Below are 15,575 nucleotides of genomic sequence, written 5' to 3'. Positions count from 1 at the left end.
ATATATATACTACCGTTCAAAAGTTTGGGGTCACCCAAACAATTTTGTGTTTTCCATGAAAAGTCACACTTATTTACCACCATATGTTGTGAAATGAATAGAAAATAGAGTCAGGACATTGACAAGGTTAGAAATAATGATTTGTATTTGAAATAACATTGTTTTTACATCAAACTTTGCTTTCGTCAAAGAATCCACCTTTTGCAGCAATTCCAGCATTGCACACCTTTGGCATTCTAGCTATTAATCTGTTGCGGTAAGCTGGAGAAATTTCACCCCACGCTTCTAGAAGCAGCTCCCACAAGTTGGATTGGTTGGATGGGCCCTTCTGGCGTACCATACGGTCAAGCTGCTCCCACAACATCTCAATGAGGTTCAGATCTGGTGACTGCGCTGGCCACTCCATTACCTATAGAATACCAGCTGCTGCTTCTGCTGTAAATAGTTCTTGCACAATTTGGAGGTGTGTTTAGGGTCATTGTCCTGTTGTAGGATGAAATTGGCTCCAATCAAGCGCTGTCCACTGGGTATGGCATGGCGTTGCAGAATTGAGTGATAGCCTTCCTTATTCAGAATCCCTTTTACCCTGTACAAATCTTCCACCTTACCAGCACCAAAGCAACCCCGGACCATCACATTACCTCCACCATGCTTAACAGATGGCGTCAGGCATTCTTCCAGCATCTTTTCATTTGTTCTGCTTCTCACAAACGTTCTTCTTTGTGATCCAAACACCTCAAACTTGGATTCATCCGTCCACAACACTTTTTTCCAGTCTTCCTCTGTCCAATGTCTGTGTTCTTTTGCCCATCTTAATCTTTTTCTTTTATTGGCCAGTCTCAGATATGGCTTTTTCTTTGCCACTCTGCCCTGAAGGCCAAAATCCTGCAGCCGCCTCTTCACTGTAGATGTTGACACTGGTGTTTTGCAGGTTCTATTTAATGAAGATGCCAGTTGAGGACCTGTGAGACGTCTGTTTTTCAAACTAGAGACTCTAATGTGCTTATCTTCTTGCTTAGTAGTGCAACGCGGCCTCCCACTTCTTTTTCTACTCTGGTTAGAGCCTGTTGTGCTGTCCTCTGAAGGGAGTAGTACACACCGTTGTAGGAAATCTTCAATTTCTTAGCAATTTCTCGCATGGAATAGCCTTCATTTCTAAGAAGAAGAATAGACTGTCGAGTTTCAGATGAAAGTTCTCTTTTTCTGGCCATTTTGAGCGTTTAATTGACCCCACAAATGTGATGCTCCAGAAACACAATCTGCTTAAAGGAAGGTTAGTTTTGTAGCTTCTGTAACGAGCTAGACTGTTTTTAGATGTGTGAACATTGCACAAGGGTTTTCTAATCATCAATTAGCCTTCTGAGCCAATGAGCAAACACATTGTACCATTAGAACACTGGAGTGATAGTTGCTGGACATTTGCAGCTAGAATAGTCATTTACCACATTAGCAATGTATAGAGTGTATTTGTTTAAATTTAGGACTAGTTTAAAGTTATCTTCATTGAAGTACAGTGCTTTTCCTTCAAAAATAAGGACATTTCAATGTGACCCCAAACTTTTCAACAGTAGTGTATATATAAGGCTATGAATCTTTTTGGGTAATATTGTCCCACACAATTAGAAAGGTAAGGAATATACAGAAATAACAGAAAAAAAATCTTACATTTTTTCTAACGTATAGTAGATTTTTAGCAGGTTGTATTTAAGAAAACTTATCATTTTATTGCACTTAACTTGGATTTCCAGTCTTCCACATGTCTCACTGCCTGACATGTGGGGTTGCATTGAAACCCATAAGCTGCTGCAACCGCAACCACGTTTTTACGACTGCAGAGTCATGGTTGCAGTTGCCTACGGGTCGCTACGTGACCCATTGACTTGCATAAGTAAAGTGCTCTCGTGACCAGGCAACGTGGCAGCCAGTGAGACACAGCGGTTTCTGGTCATGTGACTGGTGATTGCTGTGTAGCCTTAACAGCAGTGTCTATAACTGGTAGTAGGGTAGCACTGAGACCTTGGAAAATCTCCTCCAACATGACTTTTCAATAGAATTATCTCTTTGTTATACATCGATTCCTATAAAAAAGCCTGATACTTTGCTTTAGTAATATTGTACAGTATGTAAAACATATATAATAAATAAATTACTTGTATTACCGGAAGTCTAGAATTTACGAGAGATTTGAATCTAGCGCACATCAACACAAATCTAATGGTTAAAACACAGCCGTGAAAACAATGGAGATGCTGGCGCTTGAGCCAATGAGGCACAAATAAAGTAATTTATGGAGAAAAAATAGCGGTTTGCACAAACTTCTTGTTCTGCTAGAAATGTTATCCACAGGGGGCTAAGAAACAGAAAAGCTTGTACCCAAATACGTTGGAAAGTTATTATATTTTATGTATTTATTTTGGCAGTACTTTGGCAATACTTAATCACACACAGAAGGGAGGTTTGAGGCTTCTTTGTTACTTCCGTGAACAGCAAGGGGCAGGCACAAATGTTATGTATGTCTCCATATTACAGAATAGCTCTGCTTTTATTGGAAAAATTCCAAAAAGTTAAAGGGTAAAAAATAAAAAGATATGTATAGGATTTATTATATACCTTTCCTACATGTTCTGTCCAATAATATAAGGGGGTAATAAAGCAACAAAAATATAGCTGTGTACATATTTACAGTGTGTATGTATGATGGTAAGCCCAACTGATACAGGAAGTCCTTCGCTGATTAGTCTGTGTCATGGTGGTCAAAAAGTCTTCAGGGCTTCCCCAGGTACAGTACTTTTTAAACTGGGGTTGGCACAATTACAAGGGATCTGCATAGCAGGTGATGGTGGTTGGATATTTCCCAGGCGACACCCTGCATATCACCAATGTAATGGTGTTTAAGGTGCCCGTAATGGTGTAGTTCAAAAAAGCCAGCCAAATATTCTGGGAACTTAAAGACACAGTCTTTAGATTAAAGACTCTTCCACAAATTAATCCATGGCCTTTTAAAACATATAAACACTGCAGGAGCAGGGGTAGCCCACAAATAAAATGTGTACCAAGATCCCTGAAGCCTACAGTCTTTGCTCCAGCCCATGTCCCCTCTTGACTCTCTTGTCTCGTCAGCAGTCGAATCCTGGTAGAATAAAACAGCGGCTTGTTTAATGGGTAATATTCCTCCTAATTGTGGGATCAGGCACAGAATAAAGAGAATCAACCTACTTGCAGATCAGGACTTTTAGGATCAGGCCTTTGATCAGAAAACTCTTAACACAAGATCCCAAGCAAGGTTTATGTAGTATATTCCCAACCTATTCTCAGCCATATCCTGTGACAGTAAGAATCACACTTCACTTAATGGAAAGTCTTTCTTGGAGATAGCCTCTCTAGTGACAAGAGTTATCTCTAGACTCACTGAACACTGTATATGCTGTATAAATTATCTAAATTCCTATGTCATACATTGTCAATTACCAAATTCATAGAAGGGTCTCCATTTTTCCAGGTGTATGTAACTAATTTTGCTCAGAAAAGTAGGCTTTAGTAAATTATTTTGTCTAATTCTTGGGGTGGAGGAGATTTGTTAAGACCGGTATTTCCTGTACTGGTCTATAATATCCCCTGGCGGCACTGAGGTCCACAGAGTTTCTTATGCACATGCAGTGAAATCTACCATAGTCAAACTTGGCCTAGATGTCTTCATCTCCTTGTCGCCACACCCACCTCTCTCTGCTGTGAGTGTATGCAGAGACAGCCACACCCACCTCCTCGCCCTTTCCCTGCCTCTCTGCAATGAGTTCATGCAGACAGCCACACCCATCGCCCCATCCACTCACCGTCTCTCTGCTGTGAGTGCATGCAAAGACAGCCACACCCACCGCCCCGCCCACTCCCTGTCTCTCTGAGTGGGAGTGGGACAGAGGGCCCAGATGGGAATAAATTAGTAACAAAACTAACTTTACAAATGGATTGATTTACATCTCGTTGCTCTGTGCCACAAAATACCCTCTGCGCCAGATGCTAAATGTTTCCCTTAGTGTTTCTGGAGAGCTAGGCATCAGATAAAAGAGATCTAACTAACACATATAAAAACTACATCTTGTTTTGAAAGAATAAGTTTCTTCTAAATGCCCTTGCAGGTTATTGCCTATGAAAGAAAAGACATAAGGAATTGATTTCTCCTTTTTTATAACATGCATCACATACAATGTGAAAAGCAAAGCATTAGAGCCTCGGACCTGATGTTAAGTCTCCTTTAAATTCAATAAAGCTGTAAATGTTCTCAGTTCAGTATTTTTTTGTAAAGTGAAATTTATTTTCATGTTTTGTTTTTGAGTCGAGTTCCTGATATATTTATAACTCTTTCGGGGCCTGTAAAATGCTGACAAGAAGTTTATGACCTTTAACAAGCTGTGGTGAGGCAGGAATAAGCTTTTACTATATATGAAATGGAAAGAAAAATGTTTTTGGTCAGTCTACAGTCATTTTTCCTAAAAACCTTTCCATTGTGACCTTTTCTTGTTCTGTAATTGCGCATTATTCTCCAGAAACCATTCTATAAAATAGGGAACATGCTGCAGGACTGCTGAACATTTCTGACATGCCGGACTAACCGCACTACTAAGTAACACCTACAATGTAAGATTGGCTTCAGCATTTGGGCATTGGGGCAATGTTTAAGGGTTCGTGGTCTGGTGAGGGTCATAGCAGAGTCACTGATCGCTGATCAGTGTTGTACCTATCAATGGTCCAGATTTGGTGTAACAATCCCACGTACAGTATGGAACTTGGGTAAAGGGTTTATATTATCCATGAATCTGAGTGTTTTTTTTTAGTTTCTGATGCCTTTGGGGGCTTTTGTATGTATTCTTAAGGTGGTACTGTCATTTGTATTAATATTTGACGTTCAGGTATGCCAAAAGTTAATAATGCACCTGCCTGTGATTGTTAGTTATAGTTGGGGCTTATGCTACGTTTACACGAAGCGATTCCCAATTGATCGTTTAACGATTTTGAAGCAACGATTTGGTTTTTATAACTATCAGCGTTTAGACGAATAAATCGTTAGAAAAATCGTAAGAAAATTTGTAAGAAAAATCGTTAATGCGATCGTTTTTAAAATCGCTTAAGCCCATCTTTTACATAGGGTAAATCGGTGAAAGACTGTGTACACAAAGCGATCTGAGAATTTTTAGCGAACGATGAACGACGATTTGAGAACATGTTGAAAGATCAAAATGAACGATTTTTCGCTCATCGCTTGATCGTTGGCTGTGTTTACACGGAACGATTATTGCGCAAATGCTAACGTTATTGCGAAAATTCGATCGATAATCGTTCCGTGTAAACGCAGCAAAACATTCAGCTATGAGCTCCACTCCCCAGGCCGCCCAATTAGAATAATTGCATAATTTGGGTTTAACAGGCTTGAAATGATTCCTGCCACCTGCAATACATCAGGTAGGGTGGACGGCTGGGGTATAGTGTGTGGCCATGCAATTCCCCAAATTCAAATAACAATTACAGCAGTGCAATCTTAACTTTTGACATGTCAAAAAGTAAAGGGGTTAATTAGGAATAGAAAAAAAAGTGGTAATTTCTTCCAAAAAAAAAAAAAAACAACTGTGCCACTCCTGTCCTCAGGTTGTGTGTGGTATCACAACTTGGTTCTATTCACTGCAATGGAGCTGAGCTGCAGTACTGCACAAAACCTGAGGACAAGTGTGGCGCTGTTTTGATAGAAATCTAAGCCTGGATAATCCCTTTGATACATATGACAGTGCCACTTTAAAGGACAACTCCGGCGGGACCCCCCCCCCAAAAAAAAACACAGACACCATACTCACCATCCCTCCGGTGATGATCGCCACTCCATTCGCCCACCGTCCGCCTCACTGTCACCTGCGTCCGCCGTCCAGCGATGTCTCCTTCTTCCGGGTCCATGAGAGAGAAAAGGCTGCCAGCGCACTTGCGCACCGGCAGCCTTTTCATTGGCTGGAGCGCATCACATGGCTTCCAGCAAGCTCAGCCAATCAGGGCTGAGCAAGCTGGAAGCCATGTGATGCGCTCCAGCCAATGAAAAGGCTGCTGGTGCGCATGTGCACCAGCAGCCTTTTCTCTCCCATTCACTCTCAATGAAGACGCCGAGGAGGAAGAAGACCCGGACCGCCCCCAGCTCTGACATCACCCGACACCAGAGAAGAGGACCGTGACGACCGTAATAGGTAATGTATATATTCTTTAACTTCCGGGGTGGGGGGTCGGGGGTCGGAAAGTGGGGGAAGGGGGCCAGACCGGGTATTTAACCACATTACAAAGTTATATAACTTTGTAATGTGTGTTAAATAAGCCAAAAATTTTTTTTGCCGGAGTTGTCCTTTAAGGTACCAGTTAAAATGTTGCTTAGGCTAAAGCCATTGTGTTAAACTAGTTAACATTTCATAACTATATGGTTGAAAAAGGATTTATGAGCATTATTACTAAGGCTTCCAGCAATATAGGTCTGCTGTCAATCTAGCAAATATAACAATAAATAATGTGTAACAATACGTCTATGTGCATTTATGAAAGATAAATTACTTTGCCATGCCTCACCATCTTTTATGTAATATGTATTTTTCAAGAACTTTAATGTCAAGGTTGATGGAGTCTGCCATACTATCAGACCATTATACTGTGTATTATTTTATAGCTGTGAGTGCCCTCCTGAGACCAAGGGATTTTACTATTTGGTTTGATTTCTTGATGGGTCAGATGGGTGGGAACTTTATGGCACAATTGGGTGTAAATGCTAGGCTCAAAGGGTGTAAATATGAGATTCCTAATCCCACCCCCGAGCCAAGCATTCACACCCATCTGACTATTCAAGGAAAAAGTGTAAATAAAAAAAGAAAATGGAAAACATGAAACATAGAAAAAAAAAGTAAAAAAATAAAACAACAACACTGGAATCATGAAAACCCAGATTGTTTGGACTGCTAAAACTCTTTGAGACCGTAATATTCACTCTGGAAAGCCATATTAACATATTAGTTATCATACACTGCCTATTGAATAGCATGTAAAACTAACAAACTTCATTGCTGAAATGCAGACTTTACATATGTTCCATGTTAATATTTTGGAATTGTGCCCTAATAACAGGTAAGCCTATGTGGGGGGTGAGGGTATCAACATTTTAAAAGAGGCAGAGATTAAAAAAGTCCCATCCTTCACCCCCCCCCCCCCCCCCTCCTCTTATAGACAGTAATTTCTCTTCAATACACTTCTGCATTTCAAGAGCTATTCCAAGAAGCCGGGGCTATAAATTGCAGCTGTAGATGCCGCATGGCTACAGATGGTAGTCACAATCTCATTTTTATTAGAAAATGTATTCATCTTACTATGTAAATTCACTTTTTTATATTAGACAGTACTTCATGTACCACATCTGCCTAGTACAGCGGGCTAAGTGAGTAATACTGAGTTGGCCATATTCTTCAACATGGGGGTTCTGTTGATCAATAAGGCGCACGCTTCTGTACAAACATGCTTAAGAAAGTGGAGCTAATACAATTATACATTTCCTCTTACTTGCATATAACAGCTGCATTTATATAATAACGACCGTAAAAAAAAATAAAACATGTCCGCGAAATGGCCAGAAAAAGATGTTATGTGAACATAGCCTATCCTTATTGGCTGCAACCCCCCCCCCCCCATTACTTACCAGTCACATCAATGTACATGTGGCTGCGACATGTACTGCTGCTTAAAGGGAATTGGTCAGCTCTATAGCTATGTACTTAGAGCTCCCATTCTAATGAGGTGTTGTGTCGCTAAGCAGCAAAATGTATGCCTCCACCCCTATCTGTCTTGACTGATTGGTATACAGGGCTCAGTGCTGGGAACGAAGCCAGGGAGAAGAGGCTTTCTGCAACTCAACCTACCTGTATTGCACTTGGGATTGAATAAAAAAAACACTATTTTATAACTTTGCAAACAGCCATCAGCTATTTGTCCATTTCTGCAGCTCTGAGCATGATTTAATGCTGACAGATTGTTTTTAATCCTACCCACCACAATCTGTCCCCCCCAAACCACTTGTACCTTCGGATAGCTGCTTTTAACCCAAGATCTGTCCTGCGGTCCGTTCGGCAGGTGATGCAATTATTGTCCTAGAAAATACTTTTAAACTTGAAGCCCTGTGCCAAACGGGAGTATCAGTGCCCTAACTTTGCACCACCCCTCCGTCCCTCCTCCCCACCCTCTTCATCATTAGGAATGCTCCAGGCAGATTGCCTCCTATTCCCCACCGGTGGCAGCCCAGCACATGGGCTGGATCGTTAAGGACCTGTGCAATGTTCAGACAGGAGAAAATGTTTCAGTGGCATTCCTAATGATGAAGAGGGTAGGGAGGAGGGACGGAGGGGTGGTGCAAAGTTAGGGCACAGATACTCTCCTTTGGCACGGGCTTCAAGCTTAAAAGTATTTTTTTAGGACAATAACTGCATCACCTGCTGAACGGACCACAGGATCTTGGATTAAAAGCAGCTATCCGAATGTACAAGTGGTTGGGGGGGGGGGGGTCAGATTGTGGTTACAGAGTCGCTTTAACTACTATAAAATGCAGTACCAAACACAACCACAACCAGATGTATAGTGCTGTTCCTGATAAAGAACTGTTTGAGTGCCTCTGCCTTATTTATCTATTTGATATGTGAAGAAGCCAGGAGCTAGTCCCCCACCAATAAAATACTGATGTTCTGGCTAGGGATGGTCTGAACCTGCCGAGGTTCGGGTTTGTACGAACCCGAACTCTCTGCAATGATAACCGCTGTCTGCCCGCTCCGTGGAGAGGGTGGATACAGCAGGAGGACCGCCTGGAAAACTGGGATACAGCCATAGCCATAGGCTGTATCCCAGTTTTCCAGGCAGTCCTCCCGCTGTATCTACCCGCTGCACGGAGCAACCTGACAGCGGGAATCTGATGCCGAGCATTTGGGTTCATAGGAACCCGAACCTCAGCAGGTTCGGACCATCCTTAGTTCTGGCCTACTCTAATGTCCAATATTATTACCACAGAAAGTCCCTTTATTCACATTTTTGTTAAAAAGAAATTCATGTGAAGAATGTTATGAAAAGGGTTCTCCCACCAACTATCAATAGGATATCAGACAATGGTCGATCCTCAATGATCAATGCATCCAAGTCCTCTGAATGGAGTAACTGTGCCCAGATATTAATCCCATAGACAGTGAATGGTGCGGGAATGTGCACATGGAACCACTGATCTATTCAGATGTGGGACTTGGAACCTCCTGTGGTAACTGGGGGATACAGGTGCAACTATAGCCATAGCAGCTGTATGGAGCCCAGCCCAGAGGTTCACTCTTTATGCAACCTTATATCTATTTATAGACAACAACAAGTGTTTTCCTTTTTTTCATCCGTTTTTGCAAAAAACAGATGTGTTTTTGTGCAACCGTTTTTCCACTGACTTTCATTTTTGTTTAAAAATGGATCACAAAAACATAGCTGACCTTAATTTCATGTATGTTAAAAAAAAAAAAAAACGGATGTGTTTTGATACTTTTTTTTATAATGGAAGTAAATGGAAAAACGGATGCACACAAATAGATCCATTTTTCCATCTGTTTTTCAACCGTTTTTTGCTAAAATATAGTGTGAACCCAGCCTAATACAACTACATGGTTCTAATATATGGTGCTATTATTTTTATATACACTTATTGCTATTTCATGCCATTGCATGGTAGGGGCTTGTTTCTGTAGTTCTGTAGTTTCTAAGTGCAACTTTTTATAATAACTTTTTCACCAAATACAAACAAGTTTACATAGAAACCAATCTATTCACACAAGAAGTCAAATTGTGCAATTCTTTTCAATTCCTTTTTGTATTCGTCAAGGGTGTTCGTTTCCTATAGCAAATTATACGCTTACAATTCGATGTACAAATAATGAACTGTTGGGTATACATATTGTAGAACCAATGTCCATTTATTATATAGTCAATTGTATCAAGGCAATGAGCTACTTAAAGCTTATATTTACAAGGTATGAAAGGACACTGCAGACGCTTAGCACCTGCTCCCTGTTATGAGAAGCTGGAACACATTGCTCTGCTGTAACTTTAGGTTAACAAGCTAAATGCTGTAAAACAAGAGGGTTATGAGAAGGGTTATGAAGCAATGAATTGTTAATCTTGTTATTGAAACTGTAAGTCACAGCATATTAAAATCATCAAAAAGTTATATTCCTTTGTTTAAGATTAATATTAACTTATTGTTTCATTCCTTTATTCCTCTCATCCTTTATACACATATTAATCTATTGCATTATGTAATAAGGGATAATTATTTAATATTTAATTGTGCACAAGGTGGTGTAAAAACATACAAAAAAAATTGTACTTACCTGTCACAAGTCCCCTGCTGAGCATTTCCTCTTCTCCTTCTTGACGTAGAGGAAGTGCGGTAAGGCCGCGGCTTTTGGTGGCTAGGCTTGTGTCATGAAGGGCGGTAAAGAAGTCACTTCTCTCCTGGTAAAACATCAAGAACAGGTAGACATTCTGCAGGAAGTACAGGGGTCAGTCTGTAGAGGACTGGGGTAATGTTATTTCCTCAGATAAAGTCCTGTTTAGACTGGGACATCTGTAAGGATGACTGTCCATAGAAGTAAAGGTGAACAGCACCATGAGTATTGTGTCATGCCAATGGTAAAGCATTCTGACATCATGAAGAAGATGGATTCAGCCCTAGGGAGTCCAAAAAAAAATTAATACAGCCTATAACCTGCCTGTAACCATGTTTTCCAGGCAGCCTTAGGGCAGCATCAAACTTTTTCAGCCACTGGAGCATGCAATAGTTGTGCTGATCTCTAATGATGAACAATGCTTTCTCCAGCATGATGGAGCACCATGGTACTAGGTAGAGATGAGTGAACCTGGAGCATGCTCGAGTCGATCCGATTCTGAACTTTCGGCATTTGATTAGCGGTGGCTGCTGAACTTGGATAAAGCCCTAAGGCTATGTGGAAAACATGGATATAGTCATTGGCTGTATCCATGTTTTTCACAGATTAGCCCCCGCTAATCAAATACCGAACGTTCGGGTTCGGATAGACTCAAACCCAAACCCAATTCGCTCATCTCTACTACTAGGTAAAAGTGATAACTAAGTGGCTCAGTGAACAAATCATTGATGTGTCCACTCCATGATCAGAACACTCCCCAATCCCCATGATCAGCATCTCTATCTCATCGAGAACCCATGGTCAATTAAGAACAAAATGCACAGAAATTGTGATAAATTCACAGCACTGGTTAAAGGTGAATCTAACCTGCTAATAGCCCCCAATTGCACAGGAGACACTGAGGAGGAAGGTATGTCTCTTACCTTCATCCTCTGCTCTGTTCTGGTGCAGCTAGTAAGTTGCTCCACAGTCCAGGAAGACCATTAGTGAGCACTGGGGCACCCGTTAGGCCCTGTTCGGTCTACCTCTTTCTAATTATAATTGATTAAGTGGGATGGCCAGGGACAAATTGGCACTATAGGGACGGACAGTGTCCCTAATGGTCTCACCGGACCGTGGAGCAAACTACTAACTGCACAGGAACAGCACCGAGGATGAAGGTAAGAGACATGCCTTTCTCCTCTGCGGCTCTTGTTCAATAGGGGGCGATCAGCAGGATTGATTCATCTAACCTGCTGATAGTTCCCCTTTAAGCAAGAATGGGTTGTCATCTGTCAGGATTTGGCCCAAAAGTCTTTATGCCATGGTGATGTGCAGTAGTCTTCAAAAAGAAGGGTCAAGACTAAAGATTAAGTATTTGCATAAACTTTATTTATTTGTCAATAAAGGTTTTAAAAACATATATTTGTATATAACTGTGCTCCAATATACTATGGAAACATCTGATCAAAACAACAGAAAACACTAAAACTTTGTAAAAAAACAAAACAGTCTGTCAGTCTCAAAACATTTGCCCTTGATTGTAGAAAAAATTACTGGACATTTCCTTTGGTTCATTCATCCATCAAATCCATTAGCCCGCTGTTCCTTACACCGCTAGAGGGTGCATAGGTAACTGGTGCACCTAAGTCCTAGTGCCACGAGTGTTCTAGCTGACACATGGTAGGTGAGGGTCTTATTACAGATTTTGCCTTGGGGCCCAGGAGATCACATTAGGCCTCTAGATAGGGTGCTCACAATTTTTGCCCCCTTTATATATTATTTGTAAGGCCATAGAGGTTTTTAGAGCCTTCCCGCTCCCACTTGTAAACCGAACAAGAAACTTTTTCCAATACATTTAAATATTGTGACAAAGACGAGAGACCTGCAGACTTAATTATCAGAATTCACCGGAGTATTCCCCTTCTCTGCTTTAGATTGTGAATCAATATGCGGCGCTTAATAAACTCGATCTTAGGTGGAGGTTGAACTTTGGTATGTTCTCAATTCAACATCTGTAATGAATAACATAGACAAAATTAACCGAGAATAAATTCCCTCCAGCAGTTACCTATAGTCTAAAGTACAGAAACCTACAGCATGGCTTTACTACAGCGCATATCATGAAGGGAATCAATAAAATACAATTAGAGTCATGTTATGTTACGGTAGGTCCACATCTATTATTGGCACTATGAGGCTCACATACGCTGCAATACCAGCAAAGAAGTATTCCATGTATGAGACTCTATTCCCATTAGGTTGAATAGACCGAACCTAGTCCATTTGTGACTACATTTGGACTGCTTCACATCCGTATATGATTTATGGTGTGTTCAACTATGCCCCACAAGTAAATCATATGGTGAACTGCATTAAGTGTCCATCAGGATATTAGAAGAGGCATGGATTTAAGGGACAGGGATATAAAAGTTCAGTTTATAAAGCTTTGGCTGTTGCTTGTTTAAAGAGACTCTGTCAGCAGGTCCTATCAGGGTAACATAAAATACTGACGGAGATGATGTATCACTTACATTGTCCTGTGCATCTGATCCAGAGATACCCTACTGAATAACATGGACAATAAGTAGTCCTCTCCATTATGTGCATCAGCCCAGTAGTCCTAGATATTAAAGAGAAGCAGAAAACTCCGCCCACAGCTGCTGATTGGCTGTTATCTATCCATACTTTATAGAGGCTTTTAACTGTCAATCAGCAGCTGGAGGGCGGGGTGAGGGGTGTGGCAAGAATTCAACTCTCCTGCATATTAGGAGAATGGCTGAACAAAATTATATAAGTAATACACCAATCTGTTCAGCATTTCTGTCACTAGTTGATGCAGCCCTTATTTAAGGCAGCATAAACCTAGTGACACATTCCCTTTTAAAGAGGACATGATACATTTAAAGTGAATCTGTCAGCAGCAATACACATTCTAAACTGTTAGATAGCTGTTAGGTCAAGGAGACCTTTCACATGTCCATCTGTGCTTACATAGAAAAATGCCTTCTTGCTCCTCTTCCCATTCCTGCTTGGAGCATAGCTTCCAGCTGTCAACCAAGCAGGGATAAGGATGAGAGGGGGAGTGAGAAGGTGTTACAGCTTGCAGAAGATTAAACTAGAGTATTTTTGGCTGCCTTTATATGAGGGGGGGGGGGGGTAACTTCCAGATTATAAAATGTATTATTTATTTGTACAACTAAATTTGTTGTTGAGAAGGGATCGGATGGACCTGTTTAAGTATGTGGCAGAAAGTGTAGAGGGACATTTCAATTGTATACTGGAGGTCCTGGAATCAGGGCAGTTAGAGGACGAAAAATATGAACAGTTTTCAACAATCCAGAAGGTTGTAGCCTACTGGAGAGATTTAAAGGAAATTTTGGAAGTGAATACCGCACTGGACTTTACACCATTGTGGAACAACAGGCTTATAAATGATTTCAATAAATTGAAAATACTAAAGTTGTACTCAAGGGCTGGTATAGGGACTGTTAAAGTCTTGTTTCAACAAGAAGAAATTATAATTTGTCAGGCTCAAAAGTGGATAAAATTTGGCAGACAGCGCTTGGTTAGAGTATAGACAATTACCCTGTGTATTTCAGTATACATTAATAAATAATAGGAAAGTATTTAAAGTGTTAAATACCCCAGATGTGATTAGGATAGTAAAATCAGAGGTTATGCAAAGGAAAGGACTATTGAAGATATACAGAGGTACAATATAAGAATACATTGACAAGGGGGCAGAAGAACTGGGAGGAAGAGCTATAACATATCCCTATATCCCCAATATTAATCACAGGATCATTCGGTTTAATATTCTTTACAGATTATACTACACCTCAGCAGTCCTGCTTAGGATGAATAAGAAGAATATGTCAGACTGTGTTAGGTGTGGACAAAACATGCAGGGTATTGATATACAAACTTTATAAACCTTATAAATATAAACTTTCCTTTTTCGCTATTGGTGTTATTATTAGGGGAAGAGATGGAGGATGAAGTTAGCAATTAATTGTGGCAAGACTGCAGATCATAAAAAAATGGATATCCCCAGAATCCCCTAGCACTGAATGCTGTAAACAAACAGTCAACCTATTATAAAGATATGAGAAATAGCACTCCCAATTAGTGAGGGTATGTTCACACTCAGCAAATACGTCGGAATTCCACGGTGGAGCGCTCAGTGTCCCGCTGTGAGTGGACGAGAGGGATTTCGCTCCTCCGCTGCCGCCGCTCTCCACTCAAAGACGTGACATGTCTCTTCTTTCATGGAGAGTGGCGGCTGCAGAGAAGCGCACTCTCCTATTGAGATCATATGATACACTGAGGCAGGAGAGTTCCGCCGCAGAATTACACCTATTTTACTTAGCGTTGACATACCCTTACAGGTGAAGTTGTTGTGGTGTTTTGTTATTTATGTGTTTATTTATTTTCCCTTCTCCAAACTGTGGGGAAAGGGGGATGGGAAGGGTAGGACATCATACAATGTAAAAAGTCTATTATTACCTAAATTAAGATTTGTCAGATTTGCAATTGTATTGTTATGTATGTAAAAAATCTGTTCCTTGAAAAAGCTCTTCAAAAGACAAGGGGGTGCTACCTCTGTCTGTGTAACAAACACCTCTAGAGCTGATCAGAATAGTAACAGTTTAGGGCTGCAAAAAAAAAATGCAGTTTGTGCGATCGACCAGGTTCCAGTGCACTACTGCAGGTGATCCAACAGCTCCATAGAGGATAAATAGAACCGTGGGTCACGTGCGCACCTGGGACTGTATTCAAAACAGAGGAGCTGGGGGCCGATCTAGAGATTGCCTGGGATACATAGGTCGGACTGCCGACAATCTTTTACTTGTCCCTTTTCCTGTGCATAAGGGACAGATATGTTTAAATTGGAGAACCCCTTTAAGATTTTTAATTAGCAGTAACTTACACATCTATATAATTTAATTTAATTTAATTTTAAATATTTTTTTTTCCCGCCGGAGAACCCCTTTAATATGCTTCCTCTAATATTGCCTCTATTGTAGTTCTGTCAGATTAAAAAAATAAGATTGTGAGTTTCACTAGGGATAGGGGCAAATGTGCAGGATGAGTCTCTGTACAGTTCTTCAAAATATGTCGGTGCTA

At 40.8% G+C, this 15,575-nt stretch overlaps 1 protein-coding gene and 1 long non-coding RNA gene across 6 annotated transcripts in view; one reads left to right on the top strand and one right to left on the bottom strand.

Moving 5' to 3' along the window:
• LDB2 (LIM domain binding 2) overlaps positions 1-15,575 on the top strand; it is a 263,357-nt gene that overhangs the window by 29,759 nt on the left and 218,023 nt on the right. The gene's annotated exons all lie outside the window — the stretch shown is intronic.
• The window catches only part of LOC138797377 (uncharacterized), a 41,905-nt gene continuing 38,220 nt past the window's right edge, over positions 11,891-15,575 (bottom strand). Inside the window, exon 6 of the long non-coding RNA XR_011363924.1 lies at positions 11,891-12,460. This is a non-coding gene — a long non-coding RNA (uncharacterized lncRNA). The remainder of the gene's footprint in view (positions 12,461-15,575) is intronic.

This window comes from Dendropsophus ebraccatus, chromosome 7, assembly GCF_027789765.1.
Source record: "Dendropsophus ebraccatus isolate aDenEbr1 chromosome 7, aDenEbr1.pat, whole genome shotgun sequence".
Lineage (NCBI taxonomy): Eukaryota > Metazoa > Chordata > Amphibia > Anura > Hylidae > Dendropsophus > Dendropsophus ebraccatus.
This window is presented reverse-complemented; position numbering and strand designations above follow the sequence as displayed.